Below are 20612 nucleotides of genomic sequence, written 5' to 3'. Positions count from 1 at the left end.
GGGTTACACCTGAAATGCTGCATAGCGTCACCACCGTTTTATTTGTTTCTGGAAATGAAGGCTAATTTTGTATTGTGTCTCGGTGCAGCCAAAGCATGTTAAGGAGGCATTTAGACTGTTGAATAAATCAACTATTCAGGTGGAGACTCCAGATGTCAACTTTGATCAAGAAGATGAAAACAAACCAAATGGTATGAATTTCACTGCTCTATTTGCCTTTTTACCTTTGAAGAGAGTTGTTCTTTTAAACTTGGGGATTGTTCTGTGTAAGGAAGAATTGAACACTAATTTTATGACCCTGCTTTACTGTGATTTTCCTCCAGATATTTAACAGAACTAACTAGAGACATTTATGTTAAAACAGTAAGTGGCTAATATAGCAGTGAACCGCACAGGTCACCACTGCTGAGTTTTGACAGTTATAATTGGCTTCAATGTTTCTGAGCTAAGGGCATTGGGTAGGGCAGGGGTCTAAGGAAATATCAGCATTGTTCTCACCACTAATATTCTTGCAGGCTTGCTAGAAATGCTTGTATGCTTATTTTTTGTTCATGGGATGTGGGCATCGCTGGCCAGGCCAGCATTTGTTGCCCATCCCTAATTGCCCTTGAGAAGGTGGTGGTGAGCTGCCTTCTTGAATTACTGCAGTCCATGTGGGGTAGGTAGACCCACAGTGCTGTTAGGAAGGGAGTTCCAGGATTTTGACCCAGCAACAGTGAAGGAACTGCACTACAGTTCCAAGTCAGGATGGTGTGTGGCTTGGAGGGGAACTTGCAGTTGGTGTTCCCATGCATCTGCTGCCCTTGTCCTTCTAGGTGGTAGAGGTCGCTGGTTTGGAAGGTGCTGCCAAAGGAGTCTTGGTGTGTTGCTGCAGTGCATCTTGTACATGGTACACACCTGCTGCCACTGTGCGTTTCATGTTGGAGGGAGTGAATGTTGAAGGTGGTGGATGGGTGCCAATCAAGCATGCTGTTATGTCCTGCTTGGTGTCGAGAAGCTTGAGTGTTGTTGGAGCTGCACCCATCCAGGCAAGTGGAGAGTATTCCATCACACTCCCGACTTGTTCCTTGTAGATGGTGGACAGTGTCATGCAAGGCCCCTACCTGCCAAGAATGAGAGACATTAATTTTGTCATGAACATTGATTTTAAACTCTTACTGGAGTGAAGAAAGGACTTGCTTTAAAAAAAAACGTTGCCAGATCTTGGCTGGAAAGACATTTGCATATCAACAGACTGTGTTTGGAAGGACAAAGCAGCCATTCCCTGACGCATTCAACCCACAATGGAATTTTGATCACCAGACGTTGAAGGTGGGGGTGCTCGTATTCCAGGTTGACAGCTAAGATGGCTGAATACACAAACTGACATGGTCAAACCAGCTAGTCACACCCCTAACCTGCTGGGCAACCTGAGGTTTTTGAATTTGTACAAACAGTTTTGGCAGAAGGCAAAATGCTTCTGGATGGCTTGCCACAGCCTCTCCTGTCTGCCTGCTCCCATCTCTTTCTCACGGAACTCCAAATCCCCTGAAGACACACACAACCATAGAAAAGTTGTGGCACAGAAGGAGGCCATTCAGCCTATCTTGTCCATGCTGGCCAGAAAAAAAACTAGCTGCCGAATCTAATCCCATCTTCCAGCAACTGGTCCATAGCCTTGCTGGTTACAACACTTCAGGTGCATGTCCAGGTACCTTTTAAAAGAATTGAGGGTTTCTGCCTCCACCACTGTTCCTGAATTCCAGACACCCACCATCCTCTCAGTGAAAACATTTTTCCTCATGTCCCCTCTAATCTTTCTACCAATCACCTTAAATCTGTGCCCCTGGTAATGGAACTCTCTGTGAGGGGAAGCAGGTCCTTTCTGTCTGTCCATCTAGGCCCTCATAATTTTGTGCACCTCTATTAAGTCACCCCTCAGCCTCCTCTGTTTTAAGGAAAACAACCCTCGCCTATCCAATCTTTCCTCATAGCTGCAACCTTCGTGCCTTTGCAACATTCTAGTAAATCTCCTCTTTACAGAAAGGACATAACCGCTCTGGGGAGAGTAATGTGACCAGAGCTGTACGCAATTCTGCCAACTGTGGCCTAACCAGTGTTTTATACAGTTCCAGCATTACACCCCTGCTTTTGAATTCTATACCTCGGCCAATAAAGGAAAGCATTCCATATGCTGCCTTGCCCACTTTATCTACCTGTCCTGCCACCTTCAAGGACCATGCACTCCAAGGTGTCTCACTTCTACCCCTCTCAATATCCCCCTGTTTATTGTGTATTCCCTTGCTTTGTTTGCCCTCCCCAAATGCATTACCTTGCACTTATCTGGACTGAATTCCATTTGCCACTTTTCCACCCACTCAGCCAAACCATTGATATCATTCTGGAGACTACAGCTATCCTCTTCCCTGTTGACTACATTGGCCAATTTTTTGTGTCATCAGCAAATTTGCTAATCATTCCTCCCACAGTTAAGTCCAAAACATTAATATATACCACAAAAAGCAAGGGACCCAACACTGAGCCCTATGGAACGCCACTGGAAACAGCTTGCCGTTCTCAAAAACATCCGTCGAGTACTACCCATTGTTTCCTGTACCTGAGCCAATTCTGGATCCAATCTGCCACATTCCCCTGTATCGCATGGGCTTTCATTTCACTGACCAGTCTGCTATGTGGGACCTCGTCAAATGTCTTACTAAAGTCCATGTAGACCACATCCACTGCTTTACCCTTACCAATCCTTCTTGTTACTAACTCAATTGAGTTTTTTGAATAAGACATGACCTTCCCTTAACAAATCCATGCTGACTATCCCTGATTAATCTGTGCCTTTCTAAGTGGCAGTTTATCCTGTCCCTCAGAATAGATTCTAACAATATTCTCACCACTGAGGTCAGACTGACCGGCCTATAATTATTTGCCCTATCCCTTGCGCCCTTTTTACACAATGGTATAACATTCGCAGACCTCCAATCCTCTGGTACCCCTCCTGTATCGAGTGAGGATTTGAAGATGGTCCTCAGCGCATCTGCTATTTCCTCCTGGCTTCCTTTAACAACCTGGGATGCAATCCATCCAGTCCTGACGATTTATCCACTTTCAATGATGTCAGATTCTCTAGTACTTCCTCTCTCATGCTTTTTGTATCCAATATTTCATACTTCTCTTTAACTACAATGTCTGCGTCAACCCTCTCCTTTGTGAAGACAGAGACATGAACCCCAGGAGAGAAAAGTCTCCTACAGCAAACAAGGTTTAAGAAGAATACTGGGCCCCAACAAAAAGCAAGATCGACCTCCAATCAAGGACTCTACAGTGAGCTCGAAGAACAGTAACAAAAACTCTTCAGATATCGTCTCAAACTTTTCCACTTTTTTTTCTCTCTATTTGCATGTGCGTATCGCATATGCATGCTAGCGTGGTTGCGTCATGTATCCGTAGGCATCAACCAAATTAGAGTTTAAGTTCAAGTTTAGTAAATTTCAACTTTTCTTTAAACATACAAAAGCCTATTTGTGCTGGTTTCTTTGCCTTATAATTGGAAAACAGTGAGCAACGGTTCACCAAGGGGGAGCTAAAAACGGTGTTTATTTAAAAATAAAACCCTGTTATGGTAAGACCAGGCGAAGGCTGAAAGGGAACCCTAGACCTCTTTCTCACCTGGTCGTAACAGAAAGTTGGGAGCTGCCGTCCGGTATTAACCCACAGACAAACGAGGGAAATTGGAAATGGGAAGCCAAATTGTTCCCAGTTAAAAAAGAGGTTTTCTTGTGGTTGTGTGTGCTTGAAAACTAACACATTTGCAACTGAAGCGATTAGCTCTCCAAGCCAGGTTGAAGTAACTTGGGATAAGTTTAAAAGCACTGTCTATGGTGGAGTTGAGGAAAATGGCTGAGCAGTGTGGGATCACTGTACGTGGCAAGGCTAGGAAGTCTGAACTCCTAAGGCTAGTGGCTAACCATTTTTCCCTTGAATCTGAAGAAGCAGGAACAGGGTTAGAAGCAGACTGCTAGCAAGGATACAATTATAACAGAGGAAACTTGAATTTGAGGAGAGGGAGAATATTCCAGAAGGAGTGGGAAGAGAGTGTGTTGAAGCAGCTTGAGTTAACTGGGGAGCGACAAAGCAAACCCAATGAAAGCACAGCCAATAGGGAGGAGCATAATTCAAGGTGGATACAAAATTGTTAAAACGAGCTCAATTAGTTGCAAAATTTAATGAGGAGGATGCAGAAGGATTTTTTGTTTCCTTTGAGAAACTGGCAAGGCAGCTAAAATGGCCAGCTGAGATATGGCCTCTCTTACTACAAAACAAGTTAAATGGAAAAGCCTATGAGGTTTATTCCTGATTGCCAGATGAGAGTTCATCAAATTATGAACTGACCAAAAATGCTATCCTCAGGGCATATGAATTAGTACCCATAGCCTATCACCAAAAGTTTAGAACCCTGAAGAAGCAAGCTAATCAAGCTTATCTGGAGTTTGAAAAAGTATGGAGCTGGCTTTTGACCAGTGGCTGAAAATAAAGGTCAGCTAAAGAATCTCCGAGGTAATTCTGTTAGAAGAATTTAAACACTCTCTCCCACTCTTCATACAGACCCATGTAGAGGAGCAGCGGGTCGAGAGAGCCCAGCAAACGGCCAATGAGTCTGCTTTAATTTATAAGTCGGTTTCCCAGGGGAGAATCTTTCCTTGTCACCCCCACAAATCCGAAAGGGACAAAAGGTGGAAAGGTGATAGGAACATAAGCAGTCCTGGGCGAAAAAGGGAAGCAGGAGACACAGGGGTCCCTCTCTAGCCAGAAAGGAAGCTGCTATGAGCAACAGTGAGACCCGTAGACCTGTGTGTTTCCATTGTAATAAAGCAGGGCATTGAAAAGCTGAATGCTGGAAATTAAAGGTTATGCAGGGCACACCCACTCAGTGAAGAAGGCAACCTGATGGAAAGCACAGAAGAACAAGCTGTGGCTTTAACTGCAGTAAGAGTGAGACCCAGGAAGCTTACTACTGCAAGTGCAGGAAAAGTTAGTAGGATTCCTGAAGGTTATCAGGGTATTGTGTCTGAAGGGAAAGTAACCCCATATCCCTCAAGTGGGGCAAGCAAGCCCATAGTAATTCTCAGGTACACAGGGGCCACTAGATCCCTTTTACTGGGAAAAGGCCTGACCTTCCTCCCCCCCCCCCCCCCCCACCCCACTCTGAGAGTGCAGTGAACATCAGAATGGTGGTGAATTGTATTGGAGGGCAATGCATGCCTGTACCTGTGCACCTGGAGTGCGACCTAGTTTTGGGACCGATGACCTTGGGGATTGTCCCTAGTTTGCCTGTGGATGGGATTGACTTGCTCCTAGGTAATGATCTGGCAAGGGTGAAGGTGGTAGTCCCCCCCAGTAGTGAAAGAAAGACTGCAGGAGGTCAGACAGACAGGGCAGTGGTGGGAGACAGACCTCTGCAGTTTCCCTGAATGTGTAGTGGGTCAGACCATGATCAAACCAGCTCCCCCAGAGGGGATTGAATTAGTACTGCAGGCAGGTGACCAGGTCTGTCTGTCTGAGACTTACTTTGAAAAGTTAAACACTGGGAATGAATTAAATGTATTTAGAATTAGAACATTACAGCGCAGTACAGGCCCTTCAGCCCTCGATGTTGCGCCGACCTGTGAAACCATCTGACCTACACTATTCCATTTTCATCCATATGTCTATCCAATGACTACTTAAATGCCCTTAAAGTTGGCGAGTCTACTACTGCTGCAGGCAGGGCGTTCCACGCCCCTACTACTCTCTGAGTAAAGAAACTACCTCTGACATCTGTCCTATATCTATCACCCCTCAACTTAAAGCTATGTCCCCTCGTGTTTGCCATCACCATCCGAGGAAAAAGACTCTCACTATCCACCCTATCTAACCCTCTGATTATCTTATATGTCTCTATTAAGTCACCTCTCCTCCTCCTTCTCTCCAACGAAAACAACCTCAAGTCCCTCAGCCTTTCCTCGTAAGACCTTCCCTCCATACCAGGCATCATCCTAGTAAATCTCCTCTGCACCCTTTCCATAGCTTCCACATCCTTCCTATAATGCGGTGACCAGAACTGCACGCAATACTCCAGGTGCGGTCTCACCAGAGTTTTGTACAGCTGCAGCATGACTTCGTGGCTCCGAAACTCGATCCCCCTACTAATAAAAGCTAACACACCATATGCCTTCTTAACAGCCCTATTAACCTGGGTAGCAACCTTCAGGGATTTATGCACCTGGACACCAAGATCTCTCTGTTCATCTACACTACCAAGAATCTTCCCATTAGCCCCGTACTCTGCATTCCTGTTACTCCTTCCAAAGTGAATCACCTCGCACTTTTCCGCATTAAACTCCATTTGCCATCTCTCAGCCCAGCTCTGCAGCCTATCTATGTACCTCTGTACCCTACAACATCCTTCGGCACTATCCACAACTCCACCAACCTTAGTGTCATCCGCAAATTTACTAACCCACCCTTCTACACCCTCTTCCAGGTCATTTATAAAAATGACAAACAGCAGTGATTTAAGAAGTATTTAGATGAGCACTTAAAATGCCATAGCATACAAAGCTATGGACCAAGTGTTGGAAAATGGGATTAGAATAGTTCGGTGCTTGATGGCCGGCATAGACCAGATGGGCCGAAGTGCCTGTTTCTGTGCTGTATAAAACTCTCTCTTCCCTAGGTGAGGCTCAGCAGAGGGAGTCCCTGATTGCTACTTTATAACGAATGAGATACTGATGAGGAAATGGAGTTCTCCTCACAGACCTGAGAGCAAGGACTGGGCAGTAGTTCACCAGTTAGTGGTGCCGCAGAGGTACCGGAGTTAAATATTAAGGGCCCACGAGACTACAGTGGCTCTACATGATGGTACACAAAAGACCAAAGCCTGCATAAGACAGCAGTTTGACTGGCCAAAACTTCACAAAGATGTGGTGGGGTACTGCAGGAGTTGCTACATGTGCCAGGTTGAGGGGAAACCCCAACCTACAGTGTAACCGCTACCCCTAAGTCCTGTACTGGTGTTAGGAGGACCCTCCAGCAGAGGGCTGGTGGACTGTAAGGGATCCTTGCTGAAAACAAAAAGAGACAGGCAGGCACAAGGCTGGCAAAAGTTTAGAAAGAGAAGGGGAAAAAGCGACCAAGGGCAGGTTAAAGGAAATCCAGGAGGAATCCCAGATGAAAACCCCTACTGTCTGGTCAGCCAACGCCAAAAAATCTGAAAAGTTAGATCACACACCTTCCTATGTAAATACAGACACTGGAAGCACCCCACCAGAGTTGCTAACAACATCTACAGGAACCTGCAGAGACAAAGAAAGATCTCTGGATGCACAGAAACTGTGAGGGTGATGCCTCACCTGGCCAAAGTACTGCAGGGGAGTGCAGTAGAGTCTGCACAAATACCTGCAGACAGGAGTGTCCTCTGGGATAAAGGGGAGATTAGCAAAGAATCCTCCCCTACAGTCAAAAAAAGAAAACCATCTGTCCCCCAAAGTCAAAAGTCTTTGCATGACTCAGTAAAGCATGGAGTGTTTTAAGGATAGCCCCACCCACTACTGACTTCTGAGAGAAAAAAATTACTTCAGCAGGAACAAAGACCCGAGGCAGCCATGGAAATGAGCAAATGGAAGGGAATCTTCCCCAAAAAAGAACCACATATTTATTGGGATACAAAAAAAGGGCAATTTTGATAAGTTTTAGGATTTGTGAATGAGAGAAATGCCTTTTTTTCTGAATCTTGTATTTTTCTCTCAACCCTTTTTATGAAAATGCACCTTTTCTCGAATCGCATTGCATTCCGCTGGGTGTGGAGGTGTCATGCTGGGCCCCCACCTACCATGAATGAGACACATTAATTTTGTCATGAACATTGATTTTAAACTCATACTGGAGTGAAGAAAGGACTTGCTTTAAAACAATGTTGCCAGATCTTGGCTGGAAAGACATTTGCATATCAACAGACCGTGCTCGGAAAAGATAAAGGACCATTCCCTGATCCATTCAACACCCAATGGACCTTTGATCACCAGATGTTGAAGGTGGGGGGCTTGTATTCCAGGTTGACTGCTAAGATGGCTGAATACACAAACTGACATGGTCAAACCAGCTACTCACGTGACTAACCTGCTAGGCAACCTGATTGTTTTGAATTTGTACAATTTGGGCAGAAAGCAGAATGCTCCTGGACTGAAGTTCTCTCCTGGCTGGCTCACCACAGCCTCTCCTGTCTGTCTGCTCCCATCTCTTTCTCACAGAACTGCAAATCCACTGAAGACACTTGAACCCCAACAGAGAAAAGTCTCTTACAGTGAACAAGGTTTAAGAATAATACTGGGCCCCAACGAAAAGCAAGATCTACCTACAATCAAGGACTCGACAGTGAGCTTGAAGAACTGTAAGAAAAACTCTTCAGATATTGCCCCAAACTTTTCCACTTTTATTTTTCTTCTCTTTTCTGTCTCTATTTGCATGTGTGTATGAGAATGGACAGAGATTGCCGGAGTTGTTTACCTATCACAACCTCTGTATCACCAACTCGTTCTTTCATACTAAACCCTGTCACTAGGTTTCAAGGAGGCACCCAAGATCACGTCATTGGCACCAGCTGGACCTCATGTGTCCAAATCACATGCAGCTTCCACAGTGCGGACTGTGACATCGGACACTCCCTGGTGTGCAGCAAAGTTAGGCTCAAACCAAAGAAGCTACATCACTCCAAGCAGAAGGGCTGCCCGCGCATCAACACTAACAGAATTTCTTATCTACAGCTGTTACATAAGTTTCTAAATTCACTTGAAAAAGCCCTTCAAAACACTCCTGCAGGGGATGCAGAGACCAAGTGGGCCCACATCAGAGACACCATCTATGACTCAGCAATGACCACCTTTGGCAAACATGAGAAGCAGAATGCAGACTGGTTTCAATCTCACTTTGAAGAGCTGGAACCTGTCATAGCCACTAAGTGCATTGCATTGTTGAACTACTTAAAGCAGCCAGATTGGGCCAACCATCAAGAAGATCGCCCCCCTCAAGTCTAAATCAGGGGACATGATCACTGGCCAATGCAAGCAAATGGACAGCTGGGTGGAGCACTACCTAGAAATGTACTCCAGGGAAAATGTTGTCACTGATACTGCCCTCAATGCAGCCTAATCTCTGCCAGTCATGGATGAGCTGGATGAATAGCCAACAAAATCAGAACTCAGTGATGCCATTGATTCTCTAGCCAGTGGAAAAGCCCCTGGAAAGGATGGCATTACCCCTGAAATAATCAAGAGTGCCAAGCCTGCTATACTCTCAGCACTCCATGAACTGCTTTGCCTGTGCTAGGATGACTGAGCAGTACTACAGGAGAAATGCCGTGAACAACAGATTCCCCTTTACGTTGCTTTCATAGATCTCACCAAAGCCTTTGACCTCGTCAGCAGATGTGGTCTCTTCAGACTACTAGCAAAGATCGGATGTCCACCAAAGCTACTAAGTATCATCACCTCATTCCATGACAATATGAAAGGCACAATTCAGCATAGCGATGCCTCATCAGACCCCTCTTCCATCCTGAGTGGTGTGAAACAGGGCTGTGTTCTTGCACCTACACTGTTTGGGATCTTCTTCTCACTGCTGCTCTCACATGCATTCAAGTCTTCAGAAGAAGGAATTTTCCTCCACACAAGATCAGATGGCAGGTTGTTCAACCTTGCCCATCTTAGAGCGAAGGCCAAAGTACGGAAAGTCCTCATCAGGGAACTCCTCTTTGCTGACGATGCTGCATTAACATCCCACACAGAAGAGTGTCTGCAGAGACTCATAGACAGGATTGCGGCTGCCTGCAATGAATTTGGCCTAACTATCAGCCTCGAGAAAACGAACATCATGGGAGAGGACGTCAGAAATACTCCATCCATCAATATCGGTGACCATGCTCTGGCATTGGTTCAAGAGTTCACGTACCTCGGCTCAACTATCATCAGTAACCTGTCTCTCGATGCAGAAATCAACAAACGCATGGGAAAGGCGTCCGCTGCTATGTCCAGACTGGCCAAGAGAGTGTGGAAAAATGGCGCACTGACACGGAACACAAAAGTCCAAGTGTTTCAGGCCTGTGTCCTCAGTACCTTGCTCTACGCCAGCGAGGCCTGGACAACGTATGTCAGCCAAGAGCGGGGTCTCAACTCATTCCATCTTAGCTGCCTCCGGAGAATCCTTGGCATCAGGTGGCAGGACTGTATCTCCAATGCAGAAGTCCTCGAGGTGGCCAACACCCCCAGCATATACACCCTACTGAGTCAGCGGTACTTGAGATGGCTTGGCCATGTGAGCCGCATGGAAGATGGCAGGATCCCCCAAGGACGCATTGTACAGCAAGCTCGCCACTGGTATCAGACCCACCGGCCGTCCATGTCTCCACTTTAAAGACGTTTACAAAGGCGACATGAAGTCCTGTGTCATTGACCACAACTCGTGGGAGTCAGTTGCTAGTGATCGCCAGAGCTGGTGGACATCCATAAAGGCGGGGCTAAAGTGTGGCGAGTCGAAGAGACTTAGCAGTTGGCAGAAAAAAAGACAGAAGCGCAAGGAGAGAGCCAACTGTGTAACAGCTCCGATAACCAATTTTATCTGGAGTACCTGTGGAAGAGTCTGTCACTCTAGAATTGGCCTTTATAGCCACTCCAGGCGCTGCTTCACTAACCACTGATGACCTCTAGGCGCTTACCCATTGTCTCTCGAGACAGTGAGGCCAAAGAGGAAAAAAATCACGTATGCATGCTAACGTGGGCATGTCGTGTATCCGTAGGCGTCAACCGAATTGGTTTGTTCAAGTTTAATGAATTTCAAATTTTCTTCTTTAAACCTAAGGAAGCCTGTTTGTGCTGTTTCTTTGCTTTATAATTGGAAAGCGGTGAACAAGGATTCACCAAGGGGGGGTAAAAAACATGGTGTGTTTAAAATTAAACCCTGTTACAGTAAGACCAGGTGAAGGCTGAGGGGAACCACTCGACATCTTTCTCACCTGATCATAACAATAGGCTTTAGGGAATCATGAGGTGAATTACACACTGCAGGATTACTAGCCTCTGACCTGCTCTTGTAGCCACGGTATTTATATGGATACTGCAGTTCAGTTTCTGGTCAATGATAACTCCTAGGATGTTGATAGTGGGGGATTCAGTGATCGTAATGCCATTGAATGTCAAGGGGAGTTGGTTTGATTCTCTCTCTTGTTGGAGATAGTCATTTCCTGGCTCTTTTGTGGCGCAGATCTTACTTGCCACTTATCAGCCCAAGCCTGGATATTGTCCAGGGCTTGCTGAACTTCTACAAATCCTGCTTCAGTATCTGAGGAGTCGCGAATGGTGCTGAATGTTGTGCAATCATCAATCAACATCCCGACTTCTGAAGTGATCATTCATTCATTTTATATTTATTAATTTTGCTACTCTTGTTAGCAACCAGAAGAAAATACACTCTCAGATGCTTTGAAATGAAAGTTCTGTGTTCTAAAACATGGCCCCGTGCCACCCTAAATTATACTTCTTTCTTAATGTGCTGCTCCTTGTGTAGTATTTCAAAATTAGGTAGTTATGCTTGCATTACAAGAGTCTTGTTGAGTAGCATAAAAGTAGCTGCCATTGCTCAGTCTCTATCAGTTATCCAATAATTTTAAACTGAAAATGGTAAAATTATTCATTTACCAAACTTACTAAATGTACCTGCTGAGTATTTCCAGTAGTGTTTCAATTACTAGACACATTACCGTACAGGTGATGACACACAAGTATACAATAACTGGAATCACAAGAGATGGTTAATACACTGCAAAATTCTGATACTGCCATTGCACAGCTGTAGTTGTCTTCATCTGCAGTATTGATATCCAACAGTAAATTTAGTGCAGAGAATCCTGATAATTGAACAACTAGAAAGGACCATTCAATGCAATACAAAGCCTTGAATTTTAATATTTTTAAAATTTATTTTGTTTCATAATTAATCTCCACTTATCCTAATATCACAGGTGAAATTTAGTCATACAAGGCACTTTCAATTTTGAACTTTAGTATCCAGTTTTGGGAAGAGTGCCCTACATCGGGTGGCACAGTGGTTAGCACCGCAGCCTCACAGCTCCAGCGACCCGGGTTCAATTCTGGGTACTGCCTGTGTGGAGTTTGCAAGTTCTCCCTGTCTCTGCGTGGGTTTCCTCCGGGTGCTCTGATTTCCTCCCACATGCCAAAGACTTGCAGGTTAATAGGTAAATTGGCCATTATATAAATTGCCCCTAGTATAGGTAGGTGGTAGGGAAATATAGGGACAGGTGGGGATGTGGTAGGAATATGGAAATGTGGTAGGAATATGGAATTAGTGTAGGATTAGTATAAATGGGTGGTTGATTGTCGGCACAGACTTGGTGGGCCGAAGGGCCTGTTTCAGTGCTGTATCACTAACTAACTAATCTCCACACTCTTGCAATTACACTGCACATCAGGAATTGGTCCTTGTATTGTACTGCACAGTATTGTACTGCACAGTCCAGCACACATTTTTTTTATAACCTTTTAAGGTCCATTCTTCAGTATCACTTTTAAATTGTCCTCATACATGAAAAATAAGCATTAATAAAATGCCACTACCAAGATGAAAAATTGCATGAATTGACCCAGTCACATCAGACAAGAAAATAAATCTGCAGGTAAGTAAAATGTTAAATGAACCACAGCAACCCTTCCTTAATTTTTTTAAATGCTGCTTTGGCATCAGGTATGAAAGTGCAGCAAAAACTATCACTAAGCAACTGCTTTGAACTGCAGTGCCAATCAACTTAAGTGTCTCCACCTTCACGTCCCTGTAATGTAATTGGGATGACTACATTATATGCCTGGCCTCTCCTGTATTTACCTATATGCTGTTGAACAGTCTTAGCACTTCAAGTAGATTGTTGTACAAAGAGAGCTCTGCTACAGCTGGCTTCTTATTGTGGTACTTGCTAACTTCAGTTGTAAGGTGATGCACATGCTTTGCAGTAAGACGATCATCAAAATTCTGGGGAGAAAACCTTGCATAATTGTCCCTGCAAATCTTTGAGCATCTCAGTAGATCATTTCATATCTTTGAAGAGCCCAATTTCATTTGCAAGCCATTGTTGGTAATTGTTGCTGTGCCTGTCGTGGCTGTAATATTGCTGGATGAATTGCAGCACCAGCATATGGGACTCTAACCTAGGATCAGTTTCTGAAAAGATGTGCTTAGGACTGCTGTTCTAAATTAGTTGTGTTTTATTATAGTGGAAGGAGATGTGGCTGTGCGGAAAAGTGATCTTATAAATTGGTACCTAAAGGAGATGGAAAGCGAGATTGAAACAGAGACTGAACTGATTCTGAAGAAGACCCTGATTGAAAAGGTTATTCACCGACTGGTTCACAATGTGAGTGTTTCATGTGGCAAATTATTAATCCTCTCACTTTTCAGACTTTGAGTATGGAAGGACCCGGCAGGTTCTGTAGGCACATTTTAGCATATAGTCTCTTAAGACTGCTCTACAGCTGTTAAATCAAAACGACAAAGGAAATGGTAGTTAGACTTTTGAAAATGTAGAATTTTTCACAACACACCTCCCCCGCCACGCCCACCCCCCCCCCCCCCCCCCCCCCCCACACGCCCAAATCCAAAATCTGGGCTATCCTGTTAGTTTGAAGACCATTGCACTCTGGACACAATGATCTCAATGGGTCCAGAGGGGAAATACAGGAGGAAAGTAGTGCCTCAATTTTCCTATTGTTCCTAAGATATTTCAGCTAAAATTTATGGGCTCATCTCATAATGAAAACCTGAAGAGGAATATCGGCAACTGGTCGTTTTAGCTGTCCAAGTTGCCACTTGCTATGTTCTTCGCTAATAAGATTTTTTTTCTGACTGCATTTGGCTATCCAATCAGTAGCACAATGAAATAAGAATTATGTTCTAAGAGGAACTTTTGACAGATGACAATTGATGGGTTAAAGGCTTGAAAAGACCCATTTTGTATTGTGTGTATGTATGCCACTTGTGACATGATGTAAATCTGCTATAAAACCTTAATGATTATCCAGTATGATAACTGCAATCAAATTTTGAGAACATCTAAAAATATTGGCGAGGAATTGTGCATTTTTGTTTTAAGAGTTTTAAAGCAGTAAGCTCACAGTCATATTTTAAATCAAAAGCTTGAAAGGGTAAAATTCCAGGAGAGTGAAACTCTTTCCTCCCCTCTTCAAGCTTTAAAACTGTGATTTACTCTTGTCCCTCAGTATGCAGGTGATTTAAAAAGAAAGTCTTATTGGTATCTACGGAAATTAAGATGAAAATTGTACTGTTTCTCGTAATACCTATTGGATAAAGTGGTGCATTTCTGGGATGAGCCATGTGCTGCCATAATTGGCATAGTGGCAGGAAGTAAAGGATAATGGTTGACAGGTGTTTTTGTGACTGAAACACTGTTACCAGTGGGGTTCTGAAGGGCTCAGTACTTGGTCCCTTTTTATAGCTTGTATCCATGATTTGAGACTCAGATGTAGGGGGCATGATAACGAAGTTTGCAGTTGATGCAAAAATTGACCGTGTGGGTGACAGTGAAGTGAAAGGCTTTAGACTGCCCGAAGGTATAGATGGTCTGGTGGAAAATGGAGTTCACTCCAGAGAAGTGTGAGGTAATGCATTTTGGGAGGAGCAACAAGGCAAAGGAATACACAATAAATAGGATATTGAGGTAGTGTGGAGGAACAGAGGGACCTTGGAGTGTATGCCCACAGACCCTTGAAGGTAGCAGGACAGGTCAAAAGGTGGTTAAGAAGTCATATGGCATGCTTTCCTTTATTAGTCAACGCATAGAATATAAGAGCAGGGAGGTTATGCTAGAACTATTTCCAACACTAGTTAGACCACAGCTTGAGTACTGCATACAGTTCTGGTCACCACATTACAGGAAAGATGTGATTGCGGTGCAGAGGAGATTTGCGAGGATGTTGCCAGGACTGGAAACATTTTAGCTGAGGAAAGATTGAATAGGCTGGCGTTGCTTTCATTGGAACAGAGGAGGCTGAGGGGTGCCTAGATATACTAAATAGGGATGACCTATTTATCTTGGCAGAGGGGTCAAACCCAGGGGGCGTAGATTTAAAATAATTGGTAAAAGGATTGGAGGGGAGATGAGGAAACATTTTTTTTCAGCCAGAGGGAGATGGGGACCTAGAACTCACTGCCTGAAAGGTAGAGGCAGAAACTCTCACCACATTTAAAAAGGTCCTTGGATATCTACTAGAACTGTGACTGCAAGGCTATGGACCTACTGCAGGAAGGTGGGATTAGCCTCGGTAGCTCTGCGTCGATCGGCATATAGACGATGGGCCGAATGGCCGCCTTCTGTCGTAAATGTTCTTTGGTTTCTATAAATTAACATGGTGGAGGTTTGGGCCCAGATTCCAGTGTAATTAGCTAAACGAGTGCAAAAGAGCAGAACATTTAGAACACAAATGAGTTACGCTCATGTTTTCCATGATCTTTTTATGCTGGTTCAAGGCTCAGTTTGTCTAAATCGGGTCCCACACCAAAATTGACCATGCCTTCGTCAAAATTGCAAGATTCTGCCGATTGCTGGTTAGGTAAGGCTCTTCAAATTGTGCTCATTTCCTTAGGCAGGCAGGGATTAGTAGGCATGTTTTACAAGCTTTTTCATGTCAAAAAGTAATTTTTTTACAAAACTGATTAGTGTGCACCCATGAAATTGATAAATGATTCAGTATTGTTATTTTATGCCATTTTTAGTGCTTTTTAAATCAGGTTGCTTTTAGGTAGAGGACTATACAACGTTACTAAAAATGCTTATTTTTGATCAACCGTTTTCAGCTGTATTAATAAAACTGCATCAGGTTAGTACTCTTGAATGATTTTTAATATAAAAAATAAAGAAACAATTATGTTCTGTTGCTGCCTGATTCCACTGGTTCATGGAAGATTTTGTGTGATTATGCAGATGCATTTTAGAGGAAACTTTGAGTGGAACTGTAATCTAACCGCAATTTCAAGTGCATTTTGGGCACAATTTCCAAATAGTGTCCAAAGTTCCTACATTTTTAACAACTTTTTAACAGAAATAAGGCCCCATTTCATTTCTCGGCTGGTCCAGTCTCTTTCCACCTACATCCGTGACTCTTCTGATGCCCTACGTCATTTTGACAATTACCAGTTTCCTGGCCCCAACCGCCTCCTCTTCACTATGGACGTCCAATCTCTCTACACCTCCATCCCCCACTAGGACGGTCTGAGGGGTCTCCGCTTCTTTCTTGAGCAGAGGCCCAACCAGTCCCCATCCACCGCCACCCTCCTCCGCCTGGCTGAACTTGTTCTCATGTTGGACAACTTCTCCTTCAACTCCACTCCCTTCTTTCAAGTAAAAGGTGTTGCTATGGGTACCCTCACAGGCCATAGTTATGCCTGTCTTTTTGTGGGATATGTCGAACATTCCTTGTTCCAGTCCTACTCAGGCCCCCTCCCCCAACTCTTTTTCCGGTACATTGATGACTGTATTGGTGCTGTTTCATGCTCCCGCCCCAAACTGGAAAACTTTATCAACTTTGCTTTCAATTTCCACCCTTCTCTCACCTTTACATGGTCTATCTCCGTCACTTCCCTTCCCTTCCTCAACTTCTCTGTCTCCATCTCTGGGGACAGGCTGTCTACTAATATTCATTATGAGCCCACCGACTCCCACAGCTACCTCGACTACACTTCTTCACACCATGCCTCCTGTAAGGACTCCATTCCATTCTCCCAGTTTCTCTGTCTCCAACGCATCTGCTTTGATGATGCTACCTTCTACAACAGCGCTTCTGATATGTCTTCCTTTTTCCTTAACCGAGGACTCCCTTCCCCCTACCAACTGTGGTTGACAGGGCCCTCAACCGTGTCCGGCCCATTTTCTGCACCTCTACCCTCACCCCTTCCCCTCCCTCCCAGAACCGTGAGAGGGTTCCCCTTTTCCTCACTTTACACCCCATCAGCCTCCATATCCAAAGGATCATCCTCTGCCATTTCTGCCACCTCCAGCGTGATGCCACTATCAAAGGCATCTTCCTCTCCCTTCCCCTGTCAGCATTCCAAAGGGATCATTCCCTCGGCGATACCCTGGTCCACTCCTCCATTACTCCCACCACCTCGTCCCCTTCCCAAGGTACCTTCCCCTGCAAGCGCAGGAGGTGTAATACCAGCCCATTTACCTCCTCTCTCCTCATTATCCAACGCCCCAAACACTCCTTTCAGGTGAAGCAGCGATTTACTTGTACTTCTTTCAATGTAGTATACTGTATTCGCTGCTCACAATGTGGTCTGCTCTACATTGGGGAGACCAAACGGAGACTCTGACAGCAGGTTCGAGTTTTAACCCCTGTGTTTTATTTGTCAAACAGACAGCGATTGGTTTTCTTGTAGGTTTAAAACAGAAAATTAATTTATTGAGCAAGATGCCTTATCCTGAAATTGTTGCAACTGCACCCACTCGTGCATTCACTCGCACACACATAAAAGATGGTACAGATAGAGAGGAAAAGGGATAAGTGGTTTGATGCGAGATAGGGTTTTGGGGTTCATGATAAACCTGTTGAATTCTCTCGGAGGTCAAGTTCTCATTAGTTGCAGGCCTGAGGTGTTTGTAGATTTTTCTGTTGGTTGAAAGTTCAGTTCGTAGATCGGCTCACTTCCAATTCACTACTGCACACGTTGAAATGTAGAATTCACAGCAAGGCACCTTCATTTTGGATTTTCTCCCAGCTCTCAGTTAGACAAGTTTTGGTGATGCTTTTTCCTGGCACTTTTGTCTGGCTTGCGCTGTGGCGGATGTGTGTCTGTCAGTGGTAATTTCACTAAGCTAGTAAAGGCCCAGATAAATGCCCTGGGGTCACTGGTTCAAATCCTACCATGGCAACTGGTGGAATTTAAATTCGATTAATATTAAAAAAAAAATCTGGAATTGAAAGCTAGTCTCCGTAATAGTGCTATGAAACTGTTATTGATCGTTCTAAAAACCTGTCTCGTTCACCAATGTCTTTTTAGGGAAGGAATTCTGCCATCCTTACCTGGTCTGGTCTATATGTGTCTCCAGACCCACAGCAACGTGGTTGACTCTTAACTGCACTCTTAAATGGCCTAGCAAGCCATTCAGTTGTCAAGGGGAATTAGGGATGGGCAACAAATGCTGGCCTTGCCAGCAACGCCCACATTGCATGAAAGAACAAAAAAAAATAAAAAGGGTCTTTTGAGGGCAACAACAAAAGATGGCATTTTCTAGAAAGTGCCATGAGGTTTTTATGGAATTTTTCCTTTGATTTTTGTTTTGATATGTTTGACTGGGCTTCCTAGCAGCATATCCTTGTTTTGAATTGTAATTGTGAGTATTTCTTTTAATTAAAATGTCTTTTAATATTTCCCCTGTTCCAATGGAATATTCCCACCTAGTTTGATGCAAAGCCTGACAAGTTTCACTCTATTCAGCTGTTTCCTCTGCCATTGCAGTGGAGCATAGGAACAGGAGTAGGCCATTCAGTCATTCGAGCCCATTCCACCATTTAATTAGATCATGGCTAATCTGTATCTTGACTCCTTCCACCCACCTTGGTTCCATATTCTTTAATATCCTTGCCTAATAAAAACCTATAATGTACAATGAGGCCTTTCTTTTCACATTGAGAACCAACCCAATAAATTGTTTGAATAAGATTGTGGAGATGCTGAGAAGATATGTTATGGATGTTGAAATCATTGCTAATTTTATATTTTAGGATCATATTCTAATATAGTTGACCAAGTCTGGACTGAAGAAGCTAAAGACTGGAGAAGGGGATGATGCCATTGAAGAAGATGAAACCTTCCTAGTAGCTAATCCAAACTATGCTGGAAGATTAGCGGATATTGCAGTTTCAAAATTAATTACCAGATGATTAGCACTTGAAGCTTGCATTTTAATTAAAATGCATATGTGCTGAATCTAATTATATTAAGTGTCTAATATTGCAATGGTAAATCTACTGGTATTGAGACTCTGAATAGGACATGGAACTTGGCTATTAATTTATTTTTCTTTGCACTTTGGAAGAATCTGGTTTGGTGCTGAACATCCCTTCATAGAGTAATCGCTGACTAGTTGTGTAAAATAGTTTAATATATCAGAAAATAAAGGGCTGTTTGTTTCCATGTGATAAAGTTATTATTGTATAGCTTTGAAAGAACTTAACCAAGAGAAAATATGAAACCTTTGCTAAATTTCCATTAGCTCAGCAGCGACGATGGCACCAAATGAATTCACTCCACTGTTACTGATTCAAAACTAATCTGGCTGATTCAGTCATCTGCATCATTCTTGACATGGTTGTCCAACCCATTCGCGTGGGGGGCCACATTATAATTTGTGTCTTATGTAGGGGGCCGGTGAGACAGTTTAAAGATAAAGGCATTAAAAATTAATCTTACTATTAATCAAAGCAACATTTACATTTTAGTGAAGAAGCTTTAAATGAGAAGAATAATTTATTGACTTAATTTCTCTTCACTACATGGACACTGATTTAGTGAGATACGAGCACTTTTTTTGCTCGCACAATAGTCAATGTTTGCCCTCATACTTGTAGCGATGCAAAGTTTTCCGGATAATTGTCCATCTGTCAAGAGTGATCTTGATCGCGCTCTCTCCCTATCTCCCTATGTCACCTTCACTGTGTTTCCCCTTCTCTGTTGTTCCCCCTCATCATGTCATCCATGCTCTCTCTGTTCCCTGTCTATCTCTGTCCCCCTATGTGTGTCTGTCTCTCTGTCGTCCTCTCTCTCTCTTTCCTTTTCTCTTTCTCTCTCTCTCTATCTTGCTCTCTCTGTTCCCCGCCCACCCATCACAGTTGCAGAGAGGTGGAATGCTCAGCAGACGGTTAGTCAGATTATTAAAAAAAAAAATTGTATGTGTCAGTTTCACAGCTGCTGGGGGTGGGAACAGCGATTTCTGAACTTTGGACAGATTCGGTGTTTTCTGATGAGTTCTGACTTTTTTTAAAAAGTCTGCTGGAAAAATTATCATTTTGATGGTTCACTCTGTAGTTCTCTCACCATTGCAGAAGAGTCCAAGGCAATTCACTGACAGCTCAGTGCATGTGCATCTACATCAGGAGAGGAGAGGATCGGCCTTAGTTCAGCTTGTTCAGGCTCACCCATAGCTGAATTGCCTGACTACACTCAGTAGCTTTTCTCGTGAAAAATGACTGCTGGAGTGGAGATACCAGAGCTGTACACCAACAAGTTAACACATTGACGAAAGGAAAAAAAAATTGAAGTGGGGAATTGTGTATGCAATATTGGGACCAGTTGTGGAATGCAAATAGAGCTGTAAATGTGAGCTAATAACTAAATTTGGAGTTCTGATTACCTGGTGGGAGGAATGAATTTAACTGTACCAGGAGTGCATGATGGAGTGAACTGTAGTTAAATCGCCAATGGGGTAGATTTTATGGCCCCCTCAAAGGCGAGTGGGGGCCGATTGAATCGCGACGGGCAGTGTGGCTGGAGGGCCCATCGCCAAATGA

At 43.9% G+C, this 20612-nt stretch overlaps 1 pseudogene; it reads left to right on the top strand.

Annotated features, from left to right (window-relative positions):
* Window positions 1-19463, top strand: part of LOC137379973 (maternal DNA replication licensing factor mcm6-like) — a 95982-nt pseudogene extending 76519 nt beyond the window's left edge.
* The last annotated feature ends 1149 nt before the right edge of the window (window positions 19464-20612 follow it).

Source organism: Heterodontus francisci, chromosome 2 (genome assembly GCF_036365525.1).
Source record: "Heterodontus francisci isolate sHetFra1 chromosome 2, sHetFra1.hap1, whole genome shotgun sequence".
Classification (NCBI taxonomy): domain Eukaryota; kingdom Metazoa; phylum Chordata; class Chondrichthyes; order Heterodontiformes; family Heterodontidae; genus Heterodontus; species Heterodontus francisci.
The sequence above is the reverse complement of the archived record's forward strand: the minus strand, read 5'-3'. Positions and strand labels throughout refer to the sequence as shown.